We start from the raw sequence: 19,804 nt of genomic DNA on the forward strand, positions 1-19,804 counted from the left end.
CCATGGTCTCCTCACTAGGCCCCCAAGTCCTCAAGGACAGTGTGGAGTCTTCCTAACCAAGTACTCGCTCTCAGCCCAGAGAAATCGCCCATAAATATCCCTTCTTGGATACTACAGGTTGAGTATCCTTTGTCTAAAATGCTTGGGATCAGAAGTGCTTTGGCTTTCAGATTTCTATCAGATTTGGAATATTTGCCTATCTATAAGAACATATCTAGGGGACAGGACCCAAGTTGGAACACAGAATTCATTTACATTTCTTATATTCTATTATGCATATAACTTGAAGGCTACTTTATATAATATTTTTAGTGTGTGTCTTAAATGCAGCCTGTCACATGATCACATAATTTCCAGGTATGGTGGCGTCATGTTGGAATGTAAGAAGTTTCAGAGTTTGGGGTGGGCATTGGGCACAGCTGTTAAGACACTGGGATGCCTGCATCCCATACTGGAGTGTCTGGAGGCAAGTTCTTTCTCTACTGTTTCCAGCTTTTTGCTAATGTGCTCCCTGGGAGGCAACAGGTAATGGTCCCTGCCACCCGTGTGGAAGACTCACGTGTTCCAAGTTCCTGGCTTTGGCTTTTGCTCAGCCATTTGGGGAATGAATCAGCAAATGGAAGACCTCACTCTTTGTTTCGCCCCCTCCCCCATCCCTCTCTCCCTGTGTCTCTCCATCTTTCAAATAGATGAAAATAAATTTTAGCAAAAGATCTTTTCATGTGAGTTCATTTTCATATGAATTTATTAAAGAAAATTTCACAGTTTGGAGCATTTCCGATTTCCAGTTTCCAGATGAGGGGTGCTGCCTTGCACTGGCTCTAATTGTCCCATTTGTTTAATGAGCTCCAAGAATGCCCACATTTCACGCTGCCTGCTGATCTTCTGCAATCTTCTCTATTTTTCCCCATTAAGTCTTCTATTTGCCCGTGCTTACTGAGACTCCATTCTGATTGGCCGATACGAGTTCTTGGCCAATGGGCAGTTCTTCCGAGGTTGAACGAAGACTAAACAAGCATGATGGCCGAGATAGCTGTATTTATAGAAATCCATGCTGGTCATCTTAATTGTTCTTCTCTGTGCTTTGGTAGGAAGGAGTAGAGGAAAGTAAACTCCAGTGGGTGGCCTAGCTTCCTGGACGGGATCACAGGGTCAGTGGTTTCCAGTCATGGTGATGAGAGCAGAAGAACAAAGGTACCAAGGAGAGGGGGTATGAGATGACAGTGTGGCTTCCGAGCCTACCTTCTCACAAAAGCTTCTTAGAAAAGTCCACATTTCTACACAGCCCCTTCCAGAAGTAGACAGGCACTTATCCCTGTCCCTAACCAGTGCTGCTCCCCAGGGGAAGGAAATGTGTGGGGTCCCGGGCCTTGCAGGCATGCACAGTTGTGAAGCTGAGGATTGATGCCCAGGGGCGGAGCAAACCGGATGGACTTGGCTCCAACCTGCTGGAAACTCAAGAACTAAGGACGCCTAGCAGTGGAGGTCACAGAACTCAAACCCGTTCCATCTCTGCTGCCCTTCAAGGGCTCTTAAGGCTAACAGGGATTGCCCTGTCACGGGAGTTCTGCTCCCAGAAGCCATTTTTCCTGGAGGTCCTACCTGGGGTGGACAGGACGGTGATAGAAATTCGGGCTGGTTCTTGCTGACGATCACATTCGGGCTGAGTTTCCTCTGGCCAGGAAGAAAGCTCGAAGTGAACAGAACAGCTGTCTTGAGGGCACATCCGGAGCAGAGTTTGTCTCTCTCATGATCCTCTTTTTCTTGTTTGTGTTCCCGGACATATTTCAGTGATGTCAGGATTTTTTAAGACTGTACCTCGGGGAAGCTCAAGAAATGGCCTGTGTTAGCACTGGCAAGGCTGAGACAGTTTTATGCATATAAGCCAGGCTGTTTATTGATCCCATGGAGTGAGAAACCAATTGGAATATCCTGCGAGAAATATAAGCCTTGACCAGCTGAAGCCATTTGTCTGCCTTTGCTGTCGAAAGAAGCGCACTTAAAATTCCTCACCTGGGAGGAACTTCTTGGAAAGAATATTTCATGCAAATGAATACACTTCTTGGACTGGAATTGCAATTTGGATTAGAAAAAATGACCTTGTTATGTCTGGGCATACGTTGTGTTAGAAGCCATTTTGAGAACAAGAGCGTGGATGATTCAAATGGGCCTTATATAGCTAGTGCATGATCTGTATCTTGGAGCAGAATCTGGCTGGATTTCCTTCCACATCCGCACTGAGGGCTGTGATGCTTGGATCCTTGATCAACTGATTCGATGCTGCATGTTGCTAAGCAGGAGGCCCCCCGCAAGGTCCAGAATCTGAAAATAAAGTGTTAAAATACCCTGGGAGAAAATGCAGAAGAGTTCTCTCAAATCCCACTAGAAAGCTTTGTGGAGAGTTACTGGAAGGAAAAAAAAAAAGAACTGCACATGTTAAAGCCAGAGATTTATATTTTGCCCACATTTTGAGTTTTGTTTTGTTAAAGAGCCAGGTTCTGTGAAAATCTCTAAGTCATGTAGAAGGAATTGCTAGTCACGATTCCTCCTGTTTTCTTTCCTCCCCTCCTTCCTTTTTTTTTTTTTTAAGATTGATTTATTTATTTGAAAAGCAGAGTTACAAAGGGAGAGAGCAGGAGAGACACAGAGAAGACAGATCTTCCATCCGCTGGTTCATTCCCCAGGTGGCAGCAACCATCAGGGCTGGGCCAGGCCAAAGCCAGGAGCTGGGAACTCTATCCAATCTCCCATGTGGATAGCAGGGGCCCAAGCACTTGGGCCATCTTCTGCTGCTTTCCCAGGCGCATTAGCAGGGAGCTGGATGGGAAGAGGAGCAGCTGGGACTCAAACCAGCGCCAGTATGGGAAGTTGACATTGCAGGTGGTGGCTTAACACAACTGGGGCCCTGGTTCCTATTGTTTGGAGAGTAGAAACTGTGGCCAGAGTTCTCTCTTTCTTACCAGATGCCTCTTCTAGAGAATTGTGCACACTGAGGGTCTTGCAGGAGCATGAATCTCAAAGGCCCACTGTGAGGTCATGGGGGTTGTGGGCTGTGCTAGAGACTTGCTGACACACCTGCTGCAGCCATGAGCTTTGCAAAGATGGAAGAGGAAGCATGACTGCAGAAACCTTAGACATTAAATACTACATGTATATGCATGATACATGTATATATAAATTCAGAGGTAGATTTTAGAAGCTGCCATTCAGAGGGTGACTGTGAGAGGCAGGCTATTTTGGATGCCCAGCCTCGCACAGGGCATATGGGATATAGGAAGCGCTGCCTGATTTGGTGTCCTTGACATCAGCAAGGGGACGTGATGATCGCAGATTGCAGCTCCTTCCTGGTTTCCAGGGACAAAAGCAGGCTTCTCACATGCTAATGCACCCCTGAGTCCCTGCAGGATCTGTTAAAATGCAGATCCGGCTTCCACAGATTCAGGTGGGGCCTGAGGTTCTTTCCTCACCTCCCAGGTGATGCAGCAGCTGCAGGTGCAGGATCCACTCTCACCCTCACTCGTGGGAAGAGAAAACCCAGCCCCTGTTCTGGTGTGGACAGAACTGAGCTGACACCTCCCAGCCAGCATCTGCCTGTATGTGCCCTGTGCTACAACACAAAGGAAGGAAGCAAGGGGCTGGACCTCACCTGGGGAGAGATGCAGCTTTCTGGGGTGGAATAAGGTGGGGGCGAAGACTGGGCCACCTGTGGGACGGAGCTGGATGGGGCAAGCAGGGTCCGGGCAAGACTCCAAGGAAGGTGGGTGGGGGTGGGGGAGGGTCTCCATGGGCGGCCCCTTTAACCTCCTGTCATAGACTCAAGTCAGCAAGTCCATCCTTGGGTGGCAGAATTGAGTGCAGTCAGATCCACTCAGGACTTCTTTTTCTGCCTCGTGCTGATGCTGTTGTGAGCTCCACCTGACCCTCCAAGAAACAACGTTTTACCTGCTCCACCTCAATCCTCTTGTTAACTGACATTCCCAGCTGCACACACTGCATGGGGCACCAATAGCCGCTTGATTTTCTGCTTCTGTTGCCTCTTAATCCCACTACCTTTGATCTTGGGCACTATGTAGCACAGTTTTTCTGGGTTACTCTCAGGTTATAACACACATTCTTATAACCAGATATTAAAAACTCTCTAAACAATCTAAAATCAAAACTGCAGTCTCCACTCTACCTAAAGCTTCCTCTCTTCCTCTACCTCTGGCCAGACTCAGCTTCAGAAACCCACAGGGCAGGAAGACGTGAACAAGGCCATGCCCGCCCCACCTGGCCCTGTGCTTCGGCCCCTGTGGGACCAGGAGACGAAATAGGAGCAGCCGGGTACAGGGCTCTCAGCTGAGTTCAGTGCACTGTCCTCTGAAGGTCCCGAGCCTCACAGCTGAATGTGGGTTCCCCAGGGGTAACTTCCTCAGGAAGCAATGGCCTCAGTGAGGGGGTTATGGGAAACGAAACTCTGCAAGTGAGCTCTGGCTGTGAGATGTTGGGAGCTTACCAAGTGCTGTGGTCTCTCTCTTGATCTCCTAAATTGTTCTCCCTCCAGGGGAGGGGAGATCTGAGCGTCCAGGTGGTACTGCCTGGGCGAGGCATTCACAGGCCCCGGGCGTTGGCCTGGGTGGGTGCCCATGTCCGGACCTCCCTTCATGCACCTGTGAAGGCCCTTGTTCCTCAGTCGCCTGTCCACAAAGACTGTTCATGAGCTTCCCACTTTCTTTTGCTCCAGATACATGTAAACAACTGGAAATGGCATCACTCAGACTGCTACACATTTCAAGAGCCCTGGTGAGAACTGCTTGGGTAATGCCTGAAAAGTACACCCTAGGGTCCAGCATAAGATGCAATAGGGAAAAGAAGCAAGGAGAGGGGTGCACACTCCCCAGAGGCTGGACCTCAGAGGTTCTGTGAGTTTCTGGCAGGGATGTCCTGACACTCAGAGGAAAAACATCTGGTGGGAGCTGGTGTGAAATGCTGATCCCCTGGACCAGAGGAGCTGGATTATATATTCATGGCTTGATTGACACACACGCGCGCGCGCACGCCCACACACACACACACACACACACACGTATGAGTGAAAACTGACATTCACAGAGGGCTTTAAGATTTAGAGATTCTTCTGTTATAGATCAAATTGTGCCCCCTTCTCCAAACGTGTTGAAATTCTAACCTTCATAGCTCAGATGTGACCTTGCTTAGATAGCAGGTTGTTAACAGATGTCATCAGATCATATGAGGCTCTACTGGAGTGGGGGTTGGGGGGAGGCTGCTCCAGTATAGCAGATATCTTTGTAAGAGACGGCCATGGTAGACACAGAGAGGCACCCTGGGAGAACTGGGAGAGCACCCGTGATGATGAAGACAGAGCCACAGAGAGCCAAGGATTGCCGAAAGCAAACAGAAACCAGGGAGACAAGGAAGGACATTCCCCTAGACTAGAGCCTGCAAAAGGAGCGTGGCTCTGCCCATGCTGATGGCACACTTCCGGCTTCCAGCATTTTAGGGCCCCCAGCCTGTGGTCCTTGTTGTGGCAGCCCTCAAGCAAAGACCACACCCTTTTACAGCCCCTCCAGCCCAGGGGTCAGTGCATTTGCTTGTGAGCGTATCTGATCTCCTGCGATAGACCAATAGGATAGACCCATAGACGGGGAGCTTGGAGGTTCCCCAGAGCGCACTGCCTTACCACAGGCCTGTAAATTCTGGTTGAATGAACACATTTTAGGACTTTAGATCTTAATGGTGTATTAAATACAAACAAAATGTAAGGATTAACAAGGGAGAAATGCCTGCCTACGTTGGTGGGTGTATTTTATTCGTATTGACATTATATAAGCTCGTTTATGATTTGCATAAATGAGCTATTACACCATAATTTGAAACTCAAGCTGGGGGCCTTCTCTCTGCAACAAGCGTACAACCAAACAAAAGTCTCCCTCTGCTCCGTGCACGGTCAGGATGATGGCTGTGGTAGTCAAGTGACGGACGCTGGCCTGGGAACCTCTCAGCACCTTTCCTGGTTTCTCACTAGAGCTGGAATGGCCGAGGAGGGACTGGCGCTGCCCGTGAGATTTACGTTATTTGAGATGTAAAGCAAACACTACTTCCAAACTAGCAGTAACTTCGATAATTGACTAAAGTTAACGGCCCAGGGGGGAATCTCAGGTCATTAATTTAGCCTTCCTGGTTGTTAATCACCAGGAAGTAGCTGGCCTCTGCATCACCCAAGAGACCACACAAGGAGGGTCCCAGAGCCTGGGGCAATATTCCTGATGATAATCACATAGGGTCTTTATTTCTTTGTGGATCTTGTTCGGAACAGCAACTTAGCATAGACTCGGTGGAGAGGGGCAGTTGTATACTGTGCATGTGTGTTCATGCACAAGGCAGAACCAGCAAAGTTGAATGATTAGGGGAGACCCATTTGTAACCTCTTAGAGGAGGATGTGCAAGAAACTGCGTGAGAGATAAGAGAACAAGCACATAATTCATAGAGAGGTCCCGGATTCCTTTGATAATTTCCTTTCCCCTTTCACAGCCCTTTATTCTTTGTGTTTAAAGATGCTGGGGGCTGGCACTGTGGCGAAGCAGGTAAAGCCACCACTCGCAGTGCCGGCATCCCATATGGGTGCTGGTTCGAGTCCTGGCTGCTCCACTTCCGATCTAGCTCTCTGCTCTGGTCTGAGAGAACAGTGAAAGATGGCTCAGATCCTTGGGTCCCTGCACCTGCGTGGGAGACCTGGAAGAAGCTCCTGGCTCCTGGCTTCGGATCAGCCCAGCCCCAGCTGCTGCGGCCATTTGGGGAGTGAACCAGCAGATGGAAGACTTCTTTCTCTCTCTCTGCCTCTGCCTCTTTCTAACTCTGCCTTTCAAATAAAATAAATAAATCTTTAAAAAAAATAAAGATGCTGGTTCAGCTTGGTGGAATTATTTGCTTCTTATTTAAATAAAATGGTGATATTTCGGGGGAATTACTTTTGACCCCATCAAAGCGCCGTTGCTTTGACCTGACTCTTAAATTTGCACAAGAACATCTTCATTGCATCTAGCCCTCAGGAGCAACCCACCCAAAGGACTGGACTGCGTCCATTTCTCACTGGGCCACCCTACACTTTAGATGCTGCCAAATTCAACACTCAACACTACCTATAGACACAAGGCATTCTCTACTGAATGGTTATTTGGTCTGGAGTTTTCTGCAGTGTTACAAGCGTCCACTTTGGGGAAAAAATGTGGGATCTATTTTATTAGGAGCCCAAGTAGTACCCAGGATCATTGAGAGTATCAGGCCCCCAAACTTTGGAATGCAACATTGTAAGGTCCCTGGGATCAAATGCACCCTCTTGCTCTGTCCCCCAGAATGGAAGTTATATGGCCCCAGGGAAGGCTAGCCTCACCTCCTCATTGAGTCACAGATGGAGGAGAAGGAACACAGGGCAGAGTCTGGCAGGGCCTCCGACAGCAGCCCTGTTCTGGTTTGTGACCCAGCATGGAGCTTGGGAACACAGAAGACCCATGGTCCCGAGCACTGATGGTCCAAGGAAGAAAGAGAGGCGTTCAGTCTGTTCCCCACTTTTAGGGTCAAGCACCCCACTCACTAGTATGTGAGACATGACCCCAGTGATTTCTGTGTCTCAGACCATGAATCCTTTGGAAGAAGGAAGGTAGGATGAACAAGTATTCCCATCCTTCCTTCTGATCTTGGAATGAAAACCCCCCGTTCCTCTATGAAAACAGGTGTGTACATGGGTTGGTGGAGGCAGCTGGGAGTGTTCCTGGCAGTGAGGCTAGCACAGCACCTCCAGAAAAACCTGAAGACTATTTCCATGTCTAGAGAAGATGAGAGTTGAAATTCTACGTGGAAACTTCCTTTCCCCACGCCTTCCAGATGTGGGGCTGCACGGGGAGACTGTCCCTTCAGATGCTCTGTGAGCTCCGGCCTTGAAAGTCTTCTCTCTGGTCATCCACGCTGCAGCTACTTCCCAGGTCTCTCTGTGCAAGACGCCTGCAGGTGTCCTGGAACAACGCCATGCCTCTCTAATGGCTTCTTTGAGAATCATGAAGCCTAGTGCCTCCTTCTGGGGCACCTAGGAAACTGCACTTAGCAACGCAAGCACCAGTTTGCCCCAGAGATTGTACAGCCTGATCTGTAACCCTACCTGGAGAAAGGGGCAGGTGTGCAATTTGCCTGCTTTTGGCCTTGTCTCTTAGAACAGTGGATGTCTCACTGCTGGGCAGGGAGGCAGTGGATCCTTTGGGTCTGGCAGGGCCATCAGGAGGTGGGTCTTTTTTGGTGGAGGTAGATATGGTGCCATGGGGAACTACTCCCAATTGAATTCTTTGATTCATGTCTTCTGATAAAAGCAGGCAATAAAGAGGGGTCCTTGTCCACCCCTATACAGACACGTAAAGAAATGAGCTTATTCAGTGCAGACACTGGCGAGGACACCACAGGAAGTATGGATGGACCTTGGAAGAGGCTCAAAGACTGAGAAGCTTAGCCAGGCCGCAGAGCAGGTGCCCCGGAGGCAGAGCTGGCAAAGGAAACTGAAAGAGCAGAAGCCTGGAGGCAGCAAAGCAGATGCAGCCTGGGTTTGTACTCAAGAAAAGTGAGCATCCCCAGTCAGATAGGAAATAGATAGGGAGGCGGGAAGGCGGGGAAAGCGGCAGGAGCTCGGAGCCAGGCCGTGGAGCCAATGCTTCATACAGGGTACCCCGCAGCTCCTGGGGGCGTGTGTGGTAAGGCAGTGGTTCAGGAAGGCTCACCCCATCAGGTGTGCAGGTAGGACTCGGGGAGGGGGAGGAAGGTAGGAGGGGGCCAGTTAGGACAAGGATGATGATGGTGACGATGAAGATGATGGCAAGCATGAGGAAGATGGTGAAGAAGATGAAGAAGGCAGCTAAGACTTCCGTTGATGAAGGTCAATCATGGGTCTATGCGCTTTGCAGCGCTGTCTCCTGTGATCTCTACGCCCTCCCAGGAAGTGAGACTGCTGCTTTCCCCACTGACAGACAATGAAGCCAAGGAACAGGGAAGTCAAGTTCCTGTCTAGGGTCACCTAGACAAGGAGACAGAGGGTATGACCCAGGCGCTCTCATCTTTTCATCCAGGCAAAAGCACTTGGCCTCGGGCCAAGGTGGACCATGGCGATGGGAAGGTGGAGGTGAGCTGTGATGTTGGGGAACTGAGTGCACCTGGTCATGCGTGATGGCAGGAGAGACGTGGGTGGGCTGGGAGAAGGAAAAGTAAAAAGGACCCTCTAACTTGTCTCAGGCCCCTGGGGAAGCAGTGGTAATATCAGTTAAAATTGAGGCAGCCAGGCGGACTTCTGGAACAAGATGGTGCCTTGGGGTCAGCCACCAGCACCTCTACCCTGTACTGCTGCCGTCCTGCCCCTGGCTTTCACCTTGACTCTTACAATCCATTCTCTGCACCATGATCTCTGCACAGTATAAAGCAGACCATGATATTCTCTGCTAAAACCATGCAATGTCTGCAGCTTTCAAATCTAAAATTCAGTCTCTCGCTCTTGCCATCGAAGCATACAAAAGCCCCCGTCCTGTCTCTTTGACGCCATCTCCTACCCCTTTGCCCTGGTCTTAGCTTGCTGCTGCCTCCCTTTCTGTTTGCTCCCACCCCACAAAGCCAGGAGGGCCACGTGAGCCAGCCATTCTCTCTGCCTATCCCTGTGCCAGGCTCCCAGGACCCTTCAGAGAGGCTCACGGCGGGGGCTGTGCCCTTTGAAGTGGCCCCTCCAGTCACCCTTTATCACATTTCCCAGTTTTGTCAGTGACCAGCAGTAGAATTCTGTTTATTTGAGCATGTCTGCTACCAGCCTCTCCTTGCTGCTGAAAAAAACAGGAACGCGGGGCCAGCTTAGCTGTGTGGCAGGTTAAGCTGCCATCCCACATTGGAGCATGAATTCAAGTCCCAGCTGCTCTGCTCCTGACCCAACTCCCTGCTAATGCACCTGGGAAGGTAGCAGAAGATGGCCCAGGTGCTTGGATCCCTTCCACCAACGTGGGAAACCAAGATGGAGTTGCTGGCTCCTGGCTTTGGTCTGGCCCAGCCCTAGCTGCTGTGGTCATTTGGAAAGTAAACCAGCAGATGGAATATTTCTCTCTCTCTTTCTCTTTCTCTCTCTCCTTCCTTCTCTGCCCTTCTGCCTTTCAAATAAATAAAATAAATCTAGAAAAAAACCACAACCCCACAGGAATGTGGTCTATGTCCAGAGATCCACATGCAATATCCTCATCACTGGGCTAAAGCCAATGTGCCAGTGTCCACAGGGCCACAGTCCCTGCAGAGGCTCCAGGGGAGAATCCGTTCCTTACCTCTTCTACCTCCTGGTGTCTGTGGGCATCCCTTGGCTTGTGGGCACATCACTGCAATCTTTGACTACATCACCTTCCAATGTCTCCCAGCTCCGTCCTCGTATCACCTTCTCCTCTGTAAGTCTGTGTCAAAACCCAGCTTTGCTTCCCTCTTAGAAGGATGCATTTGGAACCCATCCTGCTATCCAGGATAATCTCCCATGGCGAGAACCCTCATTCACTGACACCTGCAAAACCCCTCTTTCTCTGTAAGGTGACATTCATGGGGTCCAGAGATTAGGCCCTGATAGCTCTTGGGGCCATTTCTCAGCCTTCTATAATTTCTGTCCCTGTGCACTTACTCGGAGGGCAATCTGTTACACCCCAAATGCCTAGAAGCACACCCAGCACACTTGTTAGTTATTAGATGGGTAAATAAATGAATATAGTCAAGTGTATTTTATTCCAAAAAAGTTTTTTCCTTATATGTTCATAATTTAATAACAATACACCATACTGTTCTCACGTCTATAAAGCTTTAAAATAGCTTTGCTACAACAGTCATTTTACATAAATGAAAGCATGATTTAATGAAATGGTACTTTATGAGCTTTAGGCAAATCAAACGTTTGAATTATCTTGTTTAAATTAAATGGCTCTTTTGTGTTCGGCATAAGCCTCACTAAGTGTGTCTATCTTACTAATACAGTGGCATCATTATGGTCTAAATTATGCAATTTAATTACACATAACTTGAAATTTAAGCTGAAATAGTGTTGAGGTACAAATATGACCTTTATATCTGCTCATTAATGTTTTCCCAGGTGACGTCATGCCTCAGAAAAATTTAACATAGCTTACATTTTCTTTATGTATATAACAAAAAGAAAAATATGCAAAACTACCACACGTGTTGAAGTATTTAGGAGTAAAATGAATTGGTGGTTGGGATATTTAAAAAAATTTCTCTATTATTTATTTCTTTTTAAATTAATAGTTCATATTTATGGGGTACTGTGTGATAATTCAACACATGTTATTCAATTGGTGATAACTAAATTAGGTTAGTGAACAGTTCTACTTCCTTAAAATATTTTAATTAAAGTATTCTTTATTTATTATTTATTTGAGAACGAGAGAGAGAGAGAGAGAGAGGAGTCAGAGCGCTCCTATCTACTGGTTCACTTTCCCAAATGCTTGCAGTGGCTCTGGGGCCAGGGATGAAGCCAGTAGCTGGGAATGCAATCTTCCCCTGTGGGTTACAGGGACCCAATTATTTGACCCATCACCTGCTGCCTCCCAGAGTCCTCCTTAGTGGGTAGCTGGAATCAGGCACTGGAGCTGGGAAGGAAACTCAGGTGCTCTGGTGGGGGATGTGGGTGTCTTAATTACTAGCCAAACGCCCGGGTCTCATTTGGAATTTCTGATGAACACTCACAAGTGCACACAATTCTCCCACTGATCAAAGCAATGAGTGTCTCCCCTTCCCATCACCACTCTAAGGCTGGAACATTGGGCACCTCTGTATCCATTCATAAAAGCAGTAACAGGAGATGTGAACCAGAGCCACCCCACTGGGCTGTGGAACACTGGAACTCATTCTTCTCAACTCACCGTGTCTCTGTCCCCTACCTTACATTCGTTCTCACCACCTCCAAATCTTACATTTCCCATCAAATAAATAAAAAAGGCAATTGGCTGAATGAAACCTTAAGAAGCGGACAAAGCCGGTTCTCACCCTTACTTTGCCCCTTGTTGGCTGCATGACCCTGAGGAAGTCACTTGAATATTTTGAGACTCATGGTTCTCATGCTAAAAAAAAATAATAGAAAAAAGAAAAGAAACTCTTGGGAAGAGTAAGGTCAGAGAAGCACACAACGTGGGTCTTATCCGCTAGCCAAGTCTAGCCCCTCCTTCCTCCTTGCTTTCCCACAGACACAGCAGAGGGGAAGAACCCTATGCTAAGTCTGATGAATCCTTACTCGCTCACCCCCACATATCCCACACACAAACCTAATGGCCCTGCAAATACCCACAGCCTAGTGTGGAGCACTACTGGTTTCCAGTAGCAGCTTTGCTTGCCTTCTTTTCCATTGCACTGGCACTGAGAAACTGTCCCCCGCCGCCCTGCCCCTCCCCGCCCCCCCACACTCTGCTGCCCCTGCCAGGGTGCACAGGGTGGAGGGAGGAGGCGTTGAGCTGAGCCCTTTTGGGAGAGGACACTCTTCCTTCAGGGGTCTGCTGGTCAGGGAGAGCGACTCAGCACCCCTGGGGATGTGTGTGTGCAGCTGGTGAGGGAAGGGAGGGACTGGCCCCGCACTGTCCAAAAAGACAGAAGAGTGGCGATGACCAGGTTTTCTTCAAGGATACACAAGATACCTAAGGGTTTTGGGGTTTGGTTTTTGAGTTTTAGATTTATTTATTTGAAAGGCAGAGCGAGTGAGGGAAAGAGAGAGAGAGGAGAGAGGGAGAGAGAGAGAGAGAGAGAGAGAGAGAGAGAGAGAGAGAGAGAGATCTTCCACTTACTGGTTTACTCTCCAAATGGCTGCAACAGCCAGGGTTGGGCCAGGCCAAAGCCAGGACCCAGGAACTCCATCCAGGTCTCCCCTGTGGTTGGCTGTCAGGGGGCCCTAGTACTGGGGCCATCATCTGCTGCCCTCCCAGGTGCATTAACAGGAAACCGAATTGGAAGAGGAGCAGCCAGGACTTGGATCTGTGCTCTAATCTGGGACGCCAGTGTTTCAAGCTGAAGCTTAACCTGCTCCACCACAATTTCAGCTCCTGAGATGAGGTTTTGGAACACAAAGAAAGGGCAGTTGACCAATGTGAGGCTGAGCAGCCACTGAAATCCCAGAATATATGTCAAGGCAGAGCGCAGTCTTTCCTCCCCTTTCTTTGTTCCTCCTGTACTTGCTGTGATTACAGCTCACCATTTATCTCACGCAATCTGAGATTTGAAGAAGCCCTTAGAAGTAATTTGGCTCAACCTCCCTCCCCAGGCAGCGTTCTCTTTCGCATGGTCGCAGCAGATGGCCATCCCTCATGGTGCGCCTTTGTTGTCGTTCATTTCCCTTAGTAGTCAGTTTTTATAGAACACCATTAAGGTAAAGCGTTTACTTTCCAAGCCCCAGTGGGATGGCTCTCTTTACTGTCTGTGTGTGCATCCCATCTTGGATTAGACCCTGAGGCTTCCTGCCACCAGGAGCTCCACCTGCTAGTAGGGGCAGACAAGGGGAAAGGCTGACTTCTCAGTGGAGATGCCCGGGCAAGGTGCAGTGCCAGAGAATGGGAAGGAAGGGGATGAATGAATGAGAGAAATTTACTAGAACGAGAAAGGTCTTTCTGATCTTTACTGTTTGTTTGTTTTAAATACTACCAATAGGGACTTTCTGTTTATGCGTGGAACTTAGGAGCACAGAGAGAAATCAGGAAATTCTCCAAAAGCGCACACAAAGAAGCAAGAAGCAGTTCGGAGTCCCGAGCTTATCCTATTTCTACAATTTTCTAGGCTGCGTTTTTGACATTGTAGCATGAGCATTTCCCGTGTCACTGCGTGTTCCTCTGCATGTAATCCCTCGTTACACATCCCGTGCTGTTGTGGAGCTGTGGAACTGTTTACTGAGCCAGCTCCTTCTGGTTTCCTCTCACCTCTTGCATCTTCATGCTGGTTAGGGAAGCTGCCTCTGGCACGAGCACTTCTTAATCTGCCTTGACTTTCATCCAGACACATAAACGCTTGTCCCAATGCATTTGGATGGGCCGATACAATTACAGCGCGTTTCCTGGGAGTAATCATCATGATGCTACGGAGTCCCGTCTTTGGGCTTTGTGTAGATGATGTGTTAATTACACTCTGTCAAGCCACAAACTTCTATTCCCCAAGCCTCTCTGGGTAAGCACGCTCATTTGGGTTTCATGCTGCAAGTGAGGATAAATTGAATTGGTCCCTTTAAGGCAGCCTCGGCTGCCAACTTTGACTTCATCCACTTGCTACAGTTAGGGCCCAGGAGATGGTAGAGCCAGCAGTCTTGGCTTGTGCTGAAGCAGGATAGGATGCAGCAGGATTTCCAGCCTCATGTCTCAGGGTAACCACCCAAGCCAGAGGGTGCTCCCGGGACTCCACTCCACAAGCAGGCAGTCCGGTGCACACGCCGCAACTGCCAGCCCCATCGACCTTCCTTTAGGTGAGCCAAAGGAAGCGGGTACTGCCCTGGTGCTGTCCTGAGGAAGTGGTCGCAAGGCCTGGAAGTGGAAGGCAAACATTGCAGTAGAATGTGCACCTGTGACCTGATGGTTTGAGGACAGAAAGAGGGACTCTAACGTTATAGCATGTTGAATCTGTCTAGAGCCAACTGACTCATTGACACGGGTCATTCTGCTCTGTAAGGGGACACACACACACACACACACCCTCCGACCCTGTAGAAGGAAATACTGGGTCAGTAAGACTCCAGCTTCCGCATTCTCAACTCTCGATTTCAGCTGGTCCTATCTGAGCTGCTGGCCAGAAATCCAACCTTGGCACCTGGTCCTTGACCTTCTGGGTGCTTGCAGAGCCTGAAGATGGATGCCTAGCTCCACCGTGGTTCTCATAACCTTCACCTCCTGTTCAAGCGGATCCTTAACCCGGATGCTGTCATCCATCATCATGCTTTCTTCTGCACCCTCTGTAGTGTAACTGTTGGTCTCGTTGGGTATCCTTGGGTGTCAGACTAGGAGTTTTCAGGTGAAAGAGTGCCCTTCTTCTCTTCTGGGTGGTGCCCTTTGGCCCTGGGACTTAAGTGGTGCTGCTCGTGCTGCAGGTCTCATGATGGCCGTGATGAGGCCTTGCTGTGTGGCATTGGAGACGGTGGGTGGGGACATGCAGGAGCCGGAGCAGGGAAGCAAGACCAAGGGAGACGGGGGAGTGGCCTGGGAGTGATTCAGGGATGAGCAAAGCTCTTCCTTTCCGTTGGAGTTGCTAAGCGAGAGCTGCTCTCAGCCATGCCGTGTGCCATGTGGGTGAGGAGAGAGACTGCAGCCAGTGCCTGCTGGAAGTGGCGGATGGGAGGCAAGGGCAGGACAGCGGTGGTGGCACTGAGTCCTCACACCGTCCTCAGGGCCACGGTTCCCTCCCCTGCTACTTCACTGACACGCGAACCCTCAGCATCTCCCTCAACAGTGTAGCCCATTGCTCTCGTGCCTTTTGCCAGCTAGTTTGTGATGGGTTCTGACACACATGGCCAAAAGGGCCCTGGCTAATGCACGTTCCAATGCCAGCAGGTGCCAGTTCGATTAGCAAATGCGGATGAGATATCCCCATAGGGGTCTCAGGGAATAACACGAGGACATTTCAGGGAAGACTTGTTTCCTTCAGGCAAGAAGATTATCATGGCAAGTCTCTTTTCATGATAATTTGGATTATAGAAGGAAAAGATGATGGGGTTTTTGCTGTGGTGCAGCGGTTAAAGCCACTGCCTGCAGTGCCGACATCCCATATGGATGCCAGTTTGAGACCCGGCTGATCCACTTCTGCTCCAGCTCTCTGCTATGGCCTGGGAAAGCAGTGGAAGATGGCCCAAGTCCTTGGGCCCCTGCACCCACATGGGAGACCTGGGGGAGGCTCCTGGTTCCTGGGATCAGTACAGCTCTGGCCATTGTAGCCATCTGGGGAGTGAACCAGCGGATGGAGGACCTCTCTCTCTCTCTGCCTCTGCCTCTCTGTGACTCTGCCTTTCCAATAAATAAATAAATCTTTAAAAAAAAAAAGACCAATGCTTGTAAGTTAAAAAGAAAAGAAGAAGGAAAGATGACACTCTGTTTGCAACCACGGGCTGGTGAGGCCAGGAATACATAGCCTGTACTCTCACAAATTTACACAAATCTTTTACTCAAATCAGCCCCTGACTGGCTCCGTGGCCCCTACTGTGGCCCCAAGTCATTGGACATGCCCAGACACCTGTCTGAAATGGAACCAAGGGACCATTGAGTAGAATGCACCCTCTCCCTTGGCCAACACTCCATGGAAAGAGACATCTGAGAGAATTATGACGTTTTAGTGCCATGTAAATGTAGAGAAGGAGTAGAAACGGTCAAGGGTAGCATCAAGATTTGAGGTGGGAGAGGAACATATCTGGTGAGGACATGAACCCAGGCTAAAATTACTGAGGGCAGTGCAGGTGTGCTGCAGAGAGTCAGAGCTGACGTGTTACACAGCACATGCGGCGCATCCAGTCCTATTGTCTCAGTTGCTTTAGGGGACTTTGGGAAACACATCTAGCACCCAGGAAAAAGCTCCAGGTCCAGGTTTAAGAGCTAGATGCCACAGGCATGCAGACGAACCTGAAACCACTAGGCTTGAAGAAGCTTTTTACTCAAGAGGATGGCTGTATTTGGCTTCCCAGGGCTACCATAGCAAATAGTAAGCTGGGTGGCATAGAACAACAGAAAGGATTGTTTCACAGTTTGGGAGGCCAGAAGTCTAGAATAAATGTTCTCTCCAAAAGCCCTAAAGAAAACTTCTTCCGTTTGTAGCTTCTGGCACTCTTTGGTGTTCCTTGCCCTCCAAGTGCATCCCACCAATCTTTACTGCCATAGTCACATGGCCTTCTCTGTGTCTGTCTGGCCTGTGTGCTCTTTCCTCTTCTTAGAGGGACACCAATCATTGCATTCAGTACCCACCCTGATTCAGTTCCAGATGAGGTCCTATTTTGAGGTTCTGAGTGGACATGAACTTGGAGAGACACACTATTGCACCTAGTGTCATGGTGAGGAAAAAGAAACAGAAGTTCAAGGAGCAGAATCGTGAGAAGCCTGACATGCTGGTGGTTGATCAGCAGAAACGTGAGCAGAGAGGTGGAGGAAGGAGAGGAGAGACAAAGGGCCACAGCTGTTAGAGGCCAACAGTGGGATGCAAGCAAGTCTCCACATGTGTCTGTCAGAGTCCAGGTGACTCCAGTAGGGTGTTTTTGATGACTCCAGTCATCAAAGTTTGCCCACAACTGGAGAAAGAGCCCAAGGTGCAGGACTTCCGGTGCTAAAACTAGACAGTCACAGGCATACAGGGACAGTCGGTCACTCTCCCTGAGCACCAGCAGTCACACTAGAATTGAGGGTAGGGAGAGGGCAGGCTGAAGCTTCAACGCATGGGGAGTGAGTGCACCTTCAGCACTGCCCCTGTCTGGGTCCAGACGTGACTCTGATGATCTGTGCTATGTGTTTCTGACAACTGCACCATATTTGGGATTTTCCAGCTTAGGATTTTTAGCACACAGTAAAGTGTTCAGGTAAGGTTGGTCTCTCACCTCCTGACATGATGGAACCCTCAGATGTTGGGGGCGGTTAAAGTGCCCTCACCACTCTGCCCCTGCTTGTCCGGCGGGGCACTCCAGGGCACGCTATTTGAATGAACCCAATTTTGGAAGCTCACCTATCTCTGCCGAAAGTGATTGCTATCTTGCTCTGTCTTCAGAGCACTTATCTTCAAAGCATTCAGCATGAGGCAAAAGCCTTGATTTTTTTTTTCCTTAAAAAGAACCCGTCAGTACATCTGCCTGCATCCAGACCTCTGGATGTGTGATTTCATTATTCATGGTCGGCGCCCCTCTTCTGGCTTTTGATCTGCAGTTTACAGAGTATGTGCATAACGAACCTCTCTTTTCCATCAACTGATCTCTTTACCCTCTCAGCCCAGAATAACTTGCCATTTATTCCTCTGATAAAGCACTGAGGCCGTGAGCTAGCATACATTAAATCTGTCAGGATGCAAACACAGCCCCAGACATTGGCCGACCCGGATCAGCAACGTGATTGCTGTCGGTGCTACTTAAGGGCTGGCTGCTGCCAACAGCCAGGGGGAGGGCCCGTGTGCATTTTCACCAGCCTCCAGCCGGGAGCAGGAACGCTTCTGAGGCCGAGTCACAGAGTCTGTCCCCAGTGTCCCAACTCTACAATTAGCATGCCGAGGTAGTGAGATAAATCACCCCAGTTTGACTGACTAATAAGCAGTTTTAAATCCACATTATTATTTTTTTTTTCACAAAAGCTGCTTCATTAAAATTTTTCAATGGCTTTCCTATAAACACCAATATTGTCCACCCGGCATCTGAGGTCCCTGCCTGCCTCTCTCCTTTCCCTTCGCCTCTCAGCCCTGCTGCCTTGCTTGGGTTCCTGACGTGTGGGGCTTCCCCTCTGCGCCCCTCTGAGTTGAATGTTCCTCATCCTTCTTCCATTTGCTCACCCCCTGCTCATCTTTCTCTCGTCACTGTAAAACTCACTTGGAAGGGAATATTTTTGGACCCTACTCTGTCAAACCCACCTACTCAATCAATAGTAGTTCCCCAGGAGAGGTTAAAATCCTTCATTTGCTCCCATACAGCTCCTACCAGGTCAAAATAGGCTGGATATGTGACCATAGAAAGCACTATTGAAATCTCAGGGTGGATGAAAGAGACACTCAACCTCGAAGGCTCAATGCCAAGTCCATGAACCATTCCCAAGTTTATATATGCATGTGTGTACACATTGTATATATGTATACACAATTGTGGTCATATATATTGTCTATAATAAAGTTATTTATTGGCTATAGACATCCATGTTTTATCTGAATTTCTATATTTTTAGTGCTTTCAGAAAACAGCAAGATATTGTGTGTATTTCATCTCTAATACTCTCCAAATGCCTAACATGCTCTTGTGGATAAGAGATGCTCAATGAAGGTGACTGAATTGTTATTAGCTAATTCATGTGCAAATTGTTTCAGAAAACGATGTCCTTTCTTGTGTATTTTTGAGAAATGTAGGCATCTCTATCTCCTCCTATTAACAATATTCTTAGAAAACTTAATTTCTAATGGTTCTGCTAATAATGCAATTAAGCAGCAAAGACATCTATCTAAATATGCATAAGTTGTGATATTTTTGATCCCATAAAGAGTCAATTTCATTCAGTTCAATTCAGCAACTGTTAATTGAGTGCCTATGATGTCCCAGGCCTGCAGAATAGTGATACAATGCTTCATTTTGGTGGGATAATTTGAGATCAAGTCTGATTTTGGCAGTCACAAAGTAATTATCCCATCTTTTTACTAAAGCCATTAATTCATTCAACAAACCTTTATTGGAACCTATTAGGTTATGACAGCTCTGGATTAGATATTTTTGGAAGAAGTGATACAAAAGAGGAGATCATGCTTGTCCTTGCCCATTGGGAAGGAAAAGTTCAAAAAAAAAGCACTTGACAGGGAGCAGGAGACATGAATTTAATTTCCCACCTCTGTTCTGTCGCTAGGTAGCAGAGTGAATTAGCAAATCACCCTACAACTTTGAACCTCAATGTGCTTGCTGTCTGTGTAGTGAAAGTATCAGATGGATGATACCAAATAATGCTAGGAGAACAGGAAGTCATCTTCCCAGACGGTTCTTACCAGTTACTAAAATTGCTTGGCAGGGAGACATAATGTCTATACAGCTCGATCCCTCTATTGGGGCAAATTGGTGGAGGAATGCAGTGGCCA

The 19,804-nt window shown here is 48.5% G+C and overlaps 1 long non-coding RNA gene across 1 annotated transcript; it reads right to left on the bottom strand.

Moving 5' to 3' along the window:
- Positions 1 to 715: 715 nt before the first annotated feature.
- On the bottom strand, positions 716 to 6,916 carry LOC149124576 (uncharacterized). Its single transcript, XR_016212900.1, has 2 exons — positions 1,603 to 6,916; positions 716 to 1,134 (listed from the first exon to the last, which is right to left on the bottom strand). It is a non-coding gene; the product is annotated as an uncharacterized LOC149124576 (long non-coding RNA).
- Positions 6,917 to 19,804: the final 12,888 nt, after the last annotated feature.

This window comes from Oryctolagus cuniculus, chromosome 9 (assembly GCF_051225735.1).
Source record: "Oryctolagus cuniculus isolate XC-2025 breed Fujian yellow rabbit chromosome 9, ASM5122573v1, whole genome shotgun sequence".
Lineage (NCBI taxonomy): Eukaryota > Metazoa > Chordata > Mammalia > Lagomorpha > Leporidae > Oryctolagus > Oryctolagus cuniculus.